Consider the following 12,730-nt stretch of genomic DNA (forward strand, 5'->3'; position numbering starts at 1 on the left):
TTTCTTGGCTCAGTAGGAAAGAGTGCTGTGATTGATTAATGATGCCTGCCATGGGCACAAATATAAGTTGTGAAATGCATGCCATGGATAGGCCATCCTTGAGATGAATGAGTTCTGGGCCTCCCAAGATTGCATCCCACCAATGCTGGATTCTGTGAAGCCTTTATCAGGGCCCTGAGAGAATTCATCCTCCCATTTTTAGACTGACCTGTCAGTTCTTTGGACTTTAACTGCCCACCCCCATCTCCAATTCCTTGCTCTAAAATACCTTCCTCAGGCTTGGCCCAATTGTCTCATGTCCCAGGACCCACCTCACCCTGTCATTGAATATGGTGTGAGATGACACCTATCAAACAGGTGAAGAGGAGTTAAAATATTTTTTTCAGAAAATATGGAGCAACAAAGCCATATAAAGTGACTAAAGTAGCTAATGTGTCATAAAGAGAAATGAGCCATGGAATTGGGAGTCCTGGGCTATAGCCCCAGATTCACCATCTACCTGCAGCCTCTAGGCACCCTGCTCCACTGGAGGACCCAAAGCCCTCACTTTCCCACCCCTGGTGGGTGATGTCCTCACCTGCCCCCTCTTCACTTGTTACTGTTCTGAGATTGTGACCACTCCCTGAACTGATTTCTGGGAATTAATGACCCCTTAGACCTAGAACTTCAGAGCTAGAATGAAGCTCAGCCCTTCCCTTGGGTAAGGAAACAAGACCTCAAGCAAAATGAGACTTCTTCCAGAAACCTGAGATGGAGACCAAGTCACTGAGCACCCAGGCAAAGTCAGAAATAGTGTCCCCTCCCATGATCCCCCAGCCCCCCTGCCTTATTCTCTCCTCACCTAGACTGGAGGCTCCAACAGGTAAGGAGCATCGAGCAAACAGTAGCAAGATATCATGGAACGTGAATCCCCTCCCCAGCCTGCCACCACCCAGCTGCTATCCCCTTTATCATGCCATCTCCAAACCCTTGTCCACAAGACAGAATCACATATCCCCTCCCCCTGCACTTTAATCATGCTTCCCTACTTGTGCGGTCACCCAGAGAATGTTAGCTAGTGATCTGTCTTCCTCCCTACTAGCCTTCATCTAGCAGAAAGTTTCTTATTCATGTCTTACTCATGTCCACTGTCCCCCAGACTGCAAAGCCACCCAGAACAAGATCACATCTGCAAACCACTGTCTTCCTCCTGATTAAAAATAAACACTAAAACTAAAACAGCAACATGGATAGCACTAGGCTATCCCAGTTCTTTATCTCACTGGATTTTGTCACTATTTCCATGTTACCAGTGGAGCAATCAAGGCTTAGAGAATGAAGGGACTTGCCATGAGTCTCCCAAAAGAAAGAATTGAAGCTGGGAGCTGAACCCCCACAATGTGGAAACCAGAGGCCCCTCTTAACCACTATGTTGGTCTATCCCTACTGGAACCCTAACTATACCCACCCAGACAGCTGCTCGTGGGAAACCTCCTCCTGCCAGCTTGCCCTGGCGGGATTGATCTGTGCCTCTCTTTGGACTGTCCTTGGCCCTCTGAACCCCAATTCAAGGGCTCGAGAGAGACATAGAAGGTGATTCTTCAGGAAGCTTCAGGACTTCCTGGTCCTCTTCCCAACTGCCATCTTCCCACAAAGGAGGGAGTCCTAAAGGGTGCGAAAAACAGTGACCATGTGATCCTCCCAAGAAACACAGACTAAAGCTAGAAGATGCTTTGAAAAGGGTTTAGATGAACCCAGGGCTGGCTGTCCTACAGCGAGAGGTCAAGGCCAACAATGAGTCATCCAGCCTCTAGCTCCCCATCTGTGCACCACATTCTCCCTGCCCAGAGCACCTCCTGCAAGGGCACTTCATCATTCTTATTCAATAGGAGGGCACAAGGAGGGGGGACAGACAGATTGCTGTGACCTGCTAGCTATGGGGCTGGCATTCATGGTGTGCAGTGTCAAAGTTGGGGCCACCCCACTGGGTGGGTGGTGCTTCAGCCCCATTTCACAGATGAGAACCCTAGGGCTCAGAGCTGAAGTGACTTCCCCAGGGACTCCCCCAGAGGGAAAGGGATCCTAGGGTAACACACCTGTTCACCTGTTTGCAAAGAGGGGGCAATTTGGGGTGGGGAGGCATAATGGTTGAGCCATCTGGTGTGACAGGAATACGTCCACCCTAATTGGGCAAAAAACGATCATCCCTGCCCGACTTCCCTCCTCCCGCCTCTCCCACCTGCTGTCTTCCTTCATATTGCCTTGGCTGTAGATGCACAGGCAAGTGAGAAGTTTATCTTAGCAAAGGATGCCCCCAAACAGAGCCGCAGACCCCGGGGCCTCGCGGCAAGAGGAGGCAGGGGCTGCAGCAGCCAGGCCCTCTCAAGGACGGCAGCCAGTGGCCAGCCAGGACCAAGGAGGCAGTGAACTTAAAGCCAGCCCTCTGGCCAGGAGCTGCTGGAGCTGCCCCTGGGCTAACTGCCACACGCCCAAGTAAAGTTAATAAAGTTGCATCCTAATAGTCTGGGAGATCTCCCGAGCTTACCTTCCCGAAGGTCCCAGGCATCAGGATGTGTGCTTTGTTCATTTATTTTGGCAAGTTTAGCTCTGTAGGCTTCTCACTGCACTTCCTCATCTGCTTTGCAAGGTTAATAAAGTCTTTGTAATGAGGCTTTCCTTCAGTGAGGCTGGGGAGAAGCCACTGAGAAATGGGGCAAAAGTGACAGGGTTTTTTTCTTTTGCCTTTTCTTTTCTTTTCTTTTTTATTATTGTGTTTGCAAGAGAGAGAAGAACTAATGAACTTCTACTCCATTTAGAGGCGACCTTGCCTGTTCTGAGGCTATGCCACTCCCCAGGGCACCCTGTTTTCTACTTAATTCTTTCCAGGTTGAGTTTTCACATGGACACTTTAAGGAAACAGGGTTCAGGGCAAGAAAGACACAGCATTCCCAATGGCTGGGTGAAGGTTCCCTGATACCCACTCCAGGGGAAAACGTCTACATGGCTCCTTCTGTGTGGCCTGCCTTGTGTGAAACGTTGATGGAAGCCACAAGAAAAAGAGAGGAAGCAGAGGAGGAGGCCCAAGGATGGCTCTCCCAGGGACGAGAGGTGGCGGGGAAGGTCTGTGTACCTGAGAGGGACAGCACACAGAGTTTATGCACAAGGCCGGATTGATGACACAGTCAGTGAAGACAACTGCACCTCATGGCCCAGATAGGACTCTGGGACTAAGATTTCTTAGAGAAGGCTGCCTCGAAGAAGGTCTTGACTTCCTTTGGACTTGAAGGAAAAGGAAAAAGAATGAGAACTATGATTTGGTAAACACTGTGTCAGGCACATTACCTTATGCACCTGTCTTAGGAGGTGAGGCATGATATTTTACTGATGAGGTACATAAAACCCAGACAGGTTAAGCAACTTGCCCAAGGTCCCACAGCAAAGTCAGCGCTTAAAGGCATCCCTGTCTGACTCCAAAGCCCATGCTTTGCCATTCTTTCTCACAGCCTCTAGAAAGGATAGGATCTGGAGTAACAAGAGAAATTTAGAAAGAAGTTCAAAGACGGAGAGAAAAGACTGTTAAAACACACCTATACACATATACACACGAAAGGCAAATGAATGTTCAGTCTGTAAAGACGAAGGTCAGAGTGTCTGCAAACCAACTGTAAATTCCAGAAGGAAGACCCAACTGAAGGTCAAAGATTTTCTCCTATGAAAGCAAGCTCTTCTCTGCCTGTCATAAGAATATCCTCAGATTGTCCTAACAAACAATCACAATGGAGGAGTTAAAACAACAGATATTTATTTCCTCACAGTTCTGGAAGGGGGAGTCTGAAATCAAGGCATCCGCAGGGCCACACACTCCCTCCTCAGTCGTTCCCCGCCTCCTCCAGCTTCCAGTGGCTGCTGGTGCTCCAAGGTTTGTGGCCGCATCCCTCCAAGTTCTGCTTCCATCTTCACCTGGACTTCTCCCTGTGTCTCCTCATGATCTGTTTCTTACCAGGACACCAGTCATTGGATTTAAGACCCACTCTAACCCAGGATGATCTCATCCTTCGATGAGTTTCATTCGTAGCTACCAGGGTTTAGGACTCGGACGCATCTTTGGGGGGAAATGAAGTTTAACCCACTGCATCCGCCATCTTGAAAATTTAATTGCACACCTATCATCCAAGTGACTGTACAGCAACCAGACCTATAAAACAGCTTCAGAAGGAATTAAAGACCTTTGGAGGAGTGCAGGGACCTCCTCTTCCTCGGCCTGAAGCAGGCCACAAAGGGCAACTCCCAAGGCCTCCCCATTCCATCCTTTGCAACTTCCGTCAAGGTGAGACCTGTTGGGACAGGTCTCCCCCATGGGTGCTGGGCGTACTTTTCCTTCCAACTTTGTAATGTCTTGCAGATGTATATTTTTGAGGCAGCTTTCTAGAACAGAAAGAAAAGAACTTTAGAGTCCAGTGACCTGAGTTCAAACAATTAGTCTGCCACTGACTAGCCCTGTGATCTTGTGTGAGTCATCTATCTGTTTTAGCCTTGGTTTCTCCATCTATAATGGGTGGGGGAGGGCAGATAAGAGAGCCTATCTCCCCAGGGCATCATAAAGATTGCCAAGGTAATCCACGCAAGCTTCCATCATCATGCCAGGCGCGTGTCAGCTAATACATTTCTCAGATCTCAGTTCTATACGGTGTTGCCACTCCCGCACCTAGCACGAAGATCTGCCTATCAGGAGCAGCCTCAGATGATGGCTGGAGAACAGACACAGAAAGAGGGTCAGCAGGAGGGACGCTTGGGTAGCTCAGTCGTTAAGCGTCTGTCTTCTGCTCAGGTCATGATCCCAGGGTCCTGGGATCGAGCCCTGCATCAGGTTCGATGCTGCTTCTCCCTCTCCCACTCCCCGCTGCTTGTGTTCCTCCTCTCACTGTGTCTCTCTCTGTCAAATAAATAAAATCTTAAAAAATAAATGAGTAGTGTCAGCAGAAGGTCCAGCATCTGGAAGGGCGGTGGATGCTACAGGTTAGTTTTTCAACCTCCCACTTCTTGAGCAACTTCTGATACTACAGAGACTGGAAAGTGTAGAAATACATTTCCCAGAGTCCTTTATAGCTGGTGGGCTCGATGCGATGGGACTCCACTAAGGTTTGGAAGGCAGGCATGAAATGGAGTCTCCTTTGGGTATTTTTTCTCTCTCCTTCCCTGTCTTGCCTGCCAACAAGAAAAGTCATGACGAGCAAGGAATTTCTCCAGCAGCATTCCAGCATCCCTTTTCAGGTCTCTGGGTCTCAGGAGATATGTGGGGCAGTGGAGGCAGCCCCCTGAATCCAGCTTCCTAATGCCTGGATCACAACAACTCCTTGGTGCCCTCTGATGCCATGGCTCCCCTGGGGATGGGTTGTGCAGAGCCATATTCTGGACTTGATCCTGGACACCCAGCCTACACCCTGCCCTTGCAACACTTTTGTAAGCATCTAATTCCCTCTTTGAGGTTTTTCCCTGCTCAGATCATCAGTATGTCCATCCCTTTAATAATACCACATTACCTTGATTCCTGTAGATTTACAGTAAATCTTGAAATTGAGTAACAGGAGTCCTCTAACTTCTTTCTGCCTTTTCAAAAATTGTTGGGCTAAGGGTGTCCGGGTGGCTCAGTTGGTTAAGCGTCTGCCTTCGGCTCAGGTCATGATTCCAGGGTCCTGGGATCAAGCCCCACATCGGGCTCCCTGCTCAGCGAGGTGTCTGCTTCTCCCTCTCTCTCTGCCCCTCCCCCCTGCTCACACGTGCACGTGCTTGCTCTCTTTCTCTCTTAAATAAATAAAATCTTGAAAAATAAATAAAAAATAAATAAAAATTTTTAAGCTAGTATGAGTGCTTTGCCATCCACATAAATTTTTAGAGTCATCTGATCAATTTCTACCAAAAAAAAAAAAAAAAAAAAAAAAGAGTGCCGGCATTTGGGGATTCTATTGACTCTTGCTTAAAATAGCAAGAGTTGATTTTAAAATGCCACTCCCTATCCAGACTGACGAAGCTTCCTCCCTGCCCCTCATTTCTGGGCTGCCCCTTCCACTCAGTTAGCCTGTGGATCCCCGGTCAAACTAATAACAAACACCAGAGCCCTATTAGCCTCGTCTCAAGTCCTGGGCCTTTGGCTCCAACGAGCAGTTGGTGAAATTCTCCTCGAAGTTTATTCTCAGTGATGCATGCCTCCTTCCCCGTTCCCCTCCCCCCCTGCCTGACACTCCATTTTTCTTCCCCCACCTGGCATCCCCTCCTCCCCCCAGCCCCCTCCTGCCACCCACCACCTCAGCGTAAAGTTAAAGGGCCTTTAAATCTCCATGCAGATTTATTTTTGCCCAAGAAAGTGCAGCTCTCTCCATTTCCCTCCCTGGCCTCTCCCTCCACCCCACCCACTGCACCTCCAGCCCGCCTCTCCCTCTCTGCCCCAATATACAAAGCCACAAACACTCTCCCCAGGGCTAGAGAAAAAGATGGCCCAAATCCTTCCTATTTCTGGCCTCCAAATTGCAGGCTTCTGCAGATGGGGAAATATAAGGTGTGAGGCCCCAGAAAGTTCATAAACTTTTATGCAGATTGGTTTTAGTCTGGTTTAAATTAGGCAACAAAATAGAATTTCCAGATGTTCTATTTGGAATTAACTTGGCTACAGAGAAAAGGCTACTAGGAGGAGGGGTTGGTAATAGTGTTATTTTTACATTCCAGAAAGGGAGTCACCCAAAGCATCTGGACTGGATTAGAAGAGAGGAACCTGCTGGTTGGCACATTAGGAGCTCGCTTCTCGTTTATTCTGCTTGAGGACATGCAAAGGTGCGAGGCAACATTCTCAAGCCCCTAGGAAGAGAAAGGGCGAGCACCGTGGGGTTTTGTCCCAGCAGTCAGTGAAAGCAGTGAAGACGTGGGTTAGACACAAGGAACTCAAGAGTGTGTGGCTACTGGTTCTCAAATTCAAGGGTGTGTTTATATCCCCTCATTCAGTGCAGATCCTGAGCGGTGATCAATAACGTCGATGCTGCTGGGCTGTACATTGTAGAACAAGGACCTGGGTGGCCAGATGGAGCTAGGAAAGAAATCCCCTTGAGACCAAGGGTTTATGAAGGACCTGCCGTGGATGAGACACGTCTCCAAGGCTGGAGGGGTGGGAGAGGCAAGAGGGAGCAAGAAAAGTCAGGCTTCCTCATACTCTCTAGGGAGAGTCAAGTATGGATGAATAACTAAAGCAAAATTCGGTCTCTGGTGGCCTCCATGTATGACTTGGGGTTTTACAGGGACCCCGAGGAGGGAGTGGTTAATTCCATGGAGGCTTCAAACAAACCAGGTCTTGGGGAGGGTGGCGCTTCAGGGAAAAGAGGGAAGAGCACTTCTTGTGAAAGCAACAGTATGTGCCAAGTCCCAGGAAATGTTTAGGAAGTGGTGAACTGGGGAGGGGGGGTCAGAAGAGCTCATGGCAGATGAGAGAAGGATTAGCCAGGGTTAGCTGGACTGGGAAGTCCTGGGAGCCTGGCAAAAGAGTTTGGAACTGGAGCAAAAGGAGTGGTAGGCAGGTTAAGCAAGAGCAATAGTGGCTTGGATCTAGGTCAAGGGTGATTATTGGAGAAGAGGGTTGAATGAGATGGCTTCTCCTTTTTCAAAAGAGATAAGGGGACCCTCTGCTTAGGTGGCTTGGACACTAGCCAACACTGAAGGCAAGGAGTTAGACTTGGTGCCCTGCCTCTGCCTCCCTCTTTCCTGCTGAGTTCAAGACCAATCCTCCTTATGGGTTCAGAGGTAGGACTCACGGCTCCAGAAACAGAATAGAAAGGCAGGTGTCTGGGACAACAAAACATAAGCTGAGAAGGAAGAAAAGAAGGGACCTCAGGATGAGCTGGGCACTTTCGTTCATTCAATGAACCTGAGCTACGTACCTGGGCAGCGTCCTGGGTGTCCTCCGGGCAATAGTTCATGTAAAGGTGAGGAAAGCATAGCAAAATCCAGGCCTCAGTAGAAGGAGTCCAGGTACTGGGAAGCTGTGAGGGTGTACTGTGCCAGCCTGCGCTGGGTAGAAAGAGAATGCGGTCAGGAAAGAGGCCCAATGGAGGTGGTCCCTTGGCTGAAGATTGAAGGACAGGAAGGACTGAACCAAAGAGGAGGAAGAACAACTCTGGCTGCTGGCACAGATGAAACCATGGAATGTAGGTCCCTTTCATCAGGAAAGGAGCAATGAGGCTGGGAATGGCTTGGGGTCTGGTGGAGATGTGTGTTGGGCAGAGCTAGATCTTCAAGGGGCCGGGGTCAGAGTGTTAACACCAGAGAAGCCTAGCCCACCATCCCAGCCCATGGGAACTGAGCAGAACAGTGGATCCAACAGGAGAAGCTAGAGGTTGCTTCTGCCAGGAACATCTGAGTCCATCTGCACAACCCAGGCCAGGCTATGGTAAGAAGTAGACTGAGGGGGTGCCTGGGTGGCTCAGTGGGTTAAAGCCTCTGCCTTCGGCTCAGGTCATGATCCCAGGGTCCTGGGATCAAGCCCCACATTGGGTTCTCTGCTCAGCGGGGAGCCTGCTTCCCCCCTCTCTCTCTGCCTGCTTCTCTGCCTACTTGTGCTCTCTGTCTGTCAAATAAATAAATAAATCTTTAAAAAAAAAAAAAAAAGAAGAAGAAGGAGTAGACTGAGCCAGGATCCCACCAAGCACTCTCAGTGATCACTTTGGGTGGACAGGTGAGGTCACGGCCTGGTCAGAGGCCACAGGGATCACATACTGGGGGCCGGGGGGAGAGATGAGGAGTCTGACCAGATTTTGAAGGTGGAATATTCCCTCTAAACTAACCTGGTAAGAGTCTTGCTACAATTGGACTTAGTAGGCTAAAGATGGGGCCCAAGGACAGGCCTAGTCAAAAAGACGACGAAAAGAGCCTGACTAAAGTCTGGCCAAGGGGAGGGTCTTTGCCATTATATGTGAAGGAGGATCTGTCCAATAGAACATGATGTTTCCTCACTGTTGGCTAGAACATAACCGGGGAGCCAGTGCCTCCAGGGTGTTCAGGAGCATTTCTTTGCTTGGGAGCACTAAGTGTCCCTCTCTATGCCCAATGCATGCGCCATGCTGCATGCTGTCCCATCCAGCCTCAAAGAAACCAATTTGGGCATGATGTCCTCTCCGGAAACTTCTTAGATGCCTCCGAGGAGCAAGCAGTACCCAACCCCAGCCTCTCGCTTTCGTCTGCTGTCACTCCATGTGGCACATCCCATCTGCAGGGGCCAGTGTCAAACATAAGACAAGTGAAGGATCTGGGCTCTGGTGGTCTGATAGGGCCAGGGCAAATCAAGCAGTGTCCAGCCTGTAGCTGGTAGAGACAGGCTAGATTGGGGTGTGCTGATGAGCTCATGGTTGTCGAAAACTCCAGTTAAGTGAGCACCTAGTCCAGGCCAGAATTTCTGTTCACTGAGGACCTGCTTCATTCCAGGCTCCTCGATGAAGCCCTTTAACACAAATAACACAACAGTGGTGGTCACCATGGATTGACCACTATGTCCCCAACACTTATAAACAGTATCACACTGAATCTTTCAAACCATCTTATAAGAAAGTGATCACTACCACTGTTTAAGGAAACTGGAGTCTATGCTTGGTGTTACTACCTTCCTTTTTATGGTTGACAACACTGAGGCTCACTGAGGGGAAATAACCAGACCCAGTTCACCGCACTCTTCGTCCAGCATCTACGTGGCCAGTATGCTGAGTCCTATGCCTCTCTGACATCAAAGAGGAGGGACATGGAGAAGTGGCCATTTGGGAACGCTTACCAGGGATCTACGTCATTGTGTGTCATGGTGTGTCATCACCGTGATCCAAGACATCAGAAGGCTTGCACAGCGCCACCTTCTGGGGGTCCCAAGGTGATGACCCACAGGTCCACCATCTGAGTTGGGCATCCCTGCAGTGTTGACAGGGGCCACCCAGCTGGGCCTGAGCATGGAATGTGTGTTGGGACCATTAAAGGAGACCAGAATGGCACTGAAACCAGCAGAACAGAAGGTCCCCAGCACACTGTGGGATGCTGGAGCCCAGATGGGGATGCATGGAACAGTCTCCTGACAGAGGTCCACCCCCCAACCATACTTCTGCCTGCCTGAGTCAACGCCCAGAGCCTTCTCTGCTTCTCCACTGCCTGCAAACAACATCAGAATGCCTCAGCATGACATTTAAGACTCCCCTCACCAACACACTCACATACATGCACTCGCACATGCACGTATGTGCACACACACATACACACTTAATATTTCCATTTAATACTGATCAGTTGTTAGTCCCTAAATATACCTCATGCTTCCCTGCCTCTGGGCCTTTGCTTATGCTGTGTCCCAGGCAAGAATTCTCCTCTCTTCCTCTACTTGCCAAAAACCTACTCGTTCTTCAAGGCCCATCCCGAGCACCTCACACTCATTGCTGTATTCCCTCACTTGGAACAAATCCTTTTTCTCCCAGACCTTCCAGAGGACACCACTCTCACTTCATTTCCGAATTTCCCATGGTGGTCTGACGTTCTCTTTCCTAAGGACAGGATCGTCTCTCCTCATTTAGGGAGAAAAGATGGAAGAAGCTGATCTCCGTGGCCCTCTGTGCTAATCACTGTCCTTGGCAGACAGCAGCAGCTTATTCCCGTTTGTTGAATTTGAATCACAGTGGATTCAGAATGCATATTCAGCGCCTGGCCACATGCATCCCAAGCTGACGGCAGCTCAAGGACTGATTCATTGCCAGTGGAGGCCAGGAGACAGTCTGGCAGGCAGATCCCCAGCAACATGACAGGCGCTGGGAATGAGTCCTTAGCCACTTGCTAGTAAAGCAGAGGTTATCTGTAAGCAGTGGTGTACTGGTAAAAGTCTAACAACCGGTTCTCCACAGAAAAGAAAGCCCTGGTTTGTATCATTTGTTAATTTCTATGGCGTCAGTACGTCATCTTATCTGGTTTCAAGACAGCACCGCGATCCCCTTCTTCCACTGTCTTCCTGTTATTCTAAGATCCTCCACTATCCTATTCAACATCATCATTATCAATAGCTTTCAAATAGTCTCCAGTCTCTTAACCTTGTCTGGTTCCCTCCCCTAATCCACACACAGTTGAATCACGGCATTCCCTGGGTTTAAGACTTTTAGTGGCTCTCCACTTTTAAGATGAAGTCCATAATGAGAACTGGGTATTATATAAGACTGATGATTACAGATCTGTACCCCTGAAACAAATAATACATTATAAGCTAATTAAAAAAAAAAAATGACGTCCAAAGTCATTGCCCACCATCAAAGGCCAGTTGTGATTTTGCCTCTGGCCGCTTCTCCAGCTTCATGGGGAACTGCTCCTGGCTCAGCCACACTAATCGGCTGCTGAGTCTTTGAGCCAAAAACTTCCCTTTGACTGCAGATTCTTGCACACTTTTTCCATCTGTCTGTTACCCTCTTCCTCCTCCATTGTCTCCTTCCGGCCTCAGCTCAAAGCCCTCTTCCTCAGAGATAATGTCTACATCTAGGTCTTCACTGCCTTGAACTTGGACTTTGAGGAATTGAGGAATCTGGATGTATTTCCTGGGTGGTGGGGGCTAAGGAGACATGTACCCATGAGGACGATTACACCAATAAGCCATGTCCTCTGAAGTTTGTTCCTCAGACCTGCAAAGAGTAGATGGATTTAAACTGGCCACGTGGAAATTTCAGAGCCCTGAACCTCAAAACTTCTGACCTCATTAGGGGATCAGGAAAGGAAGGTGTTTTCTAAGTTTGGGGCTAAGAATGAAAAAAGGAGTAGCAGTGTCTCCCAAACCAAAATGTGGTGATGGGACTTAGCAGGAGAGCTCAAGGGCACACTGCATCCCAGGGCCTGGGACAAGAGACAGAGCTCTTAGCACCTCTACAGACACCCACATGGAGGGAGTCCTTCCATGGCCGACAGGGGAGCATCTGGCCATGGTTTTTAGGAAGCATGGCAGGAAACGTCTTTACATTACTGTGATCTACAGTTTCTGATCCTTCACTTTCAGGGCTGATATCTATGAGAGCTGCTGCCTTCAGGGTTGGCCAAGGTTAAGGTGCCCAATGCAGACAAAAGAGTCTCAGGGCAATGATTCCTGAAGAATTATGCACTGGACTGGTCAGGGTGGCTGGACCGCTGCTGAGAAGCCAGGATACAGTGATACCAAGACCATGGTGGACATGAGTGGGGAAGGACAATGGTTCCACCAGGAATCAAAGGAGCACCAACCCCAGCCACCAACCCCCAACCCCGTATCATGTGGCTCCAGCTTACCCTCAGTCAGAGGAGGTCGGCTTCTTGGCTTCAGATCAGCCTGTCAGTCTCTGCCAAGAGGCAAGGCCAAAGGAGAGCCCACACCTTCCCAGAAGGCTGCCCAGGGTGTCCTGCCTGCCACAAGGACCCTGATCAGCTCTTCTCCCACTTCCAAAACATCTCACTCATCCAGTGCCCAGCCTGAGCTCACCCCCTTGATGACAACTACCTGACATCTCAGCCCACCAGACTCAAAGCCTATGCCATATAATTCTGCAATGCGGACCCTTCTGGATCTTTCTCCAATTGAATCACCTCCAGCGTAGGGTGTGTGGACAACAAGTAAGAAATTCTACTTGTGTTTATTATGTTTCTAAAAAGTAGCACACACACAAAAAAGTAGCACAAATTTACAAATACCGAATTCAGGATTTCACACCCGTTGCCCTCACTGGGTCATTAAGTCAGAGCC

At 49.3% G+C, this 12,730-nt stretch overlaps 1 long non-coding RNA gene across 3 annotated transcripts in view; it reads right to left on the minus strand.

Moving 5' to 3' along the window:
• Positions 1 to 3,795: 3,795 nt before the first annotated feature.
• The window catches only part of LOC125095462 (uncharacterized), a 50,205-nt gene continuing 41,270 nt past the window's right edge, over positions 3,796 to 12,730 (minus strand). For 2 of the 3 annotated variants that reach the window (XR_007125901.1, XR_007125903.1), the window contains 2 exons: positions 7,899 to 8,023; positions 3,796 to 4,404 (listed from right to left, as the gene is read on the minus strand). This is a non-coding gene — a long non-coding RNA (uncharacterized LOC125095462). Of the gene's footprint in view, positions 4,405 to 7,898; positions 8,029 to 12,730 lie in introns of all 3 variants that reach the window. The other variant, XR_007125902.1, reaches the window with a different exon arrangement.

The sequence above is a fragment of the Lutra lutra genome, chromosome 3, assembly GCF_902655055.1.
Source record: "Lutra lutra chromosome 3, mLutLut1.2, whole genome shotgun sequence".
NCBI lineage: Eukaryota > Metazoa > Chordata > Mammalia > Carnivora > Mustelidae > Lutra > Lutra lutra.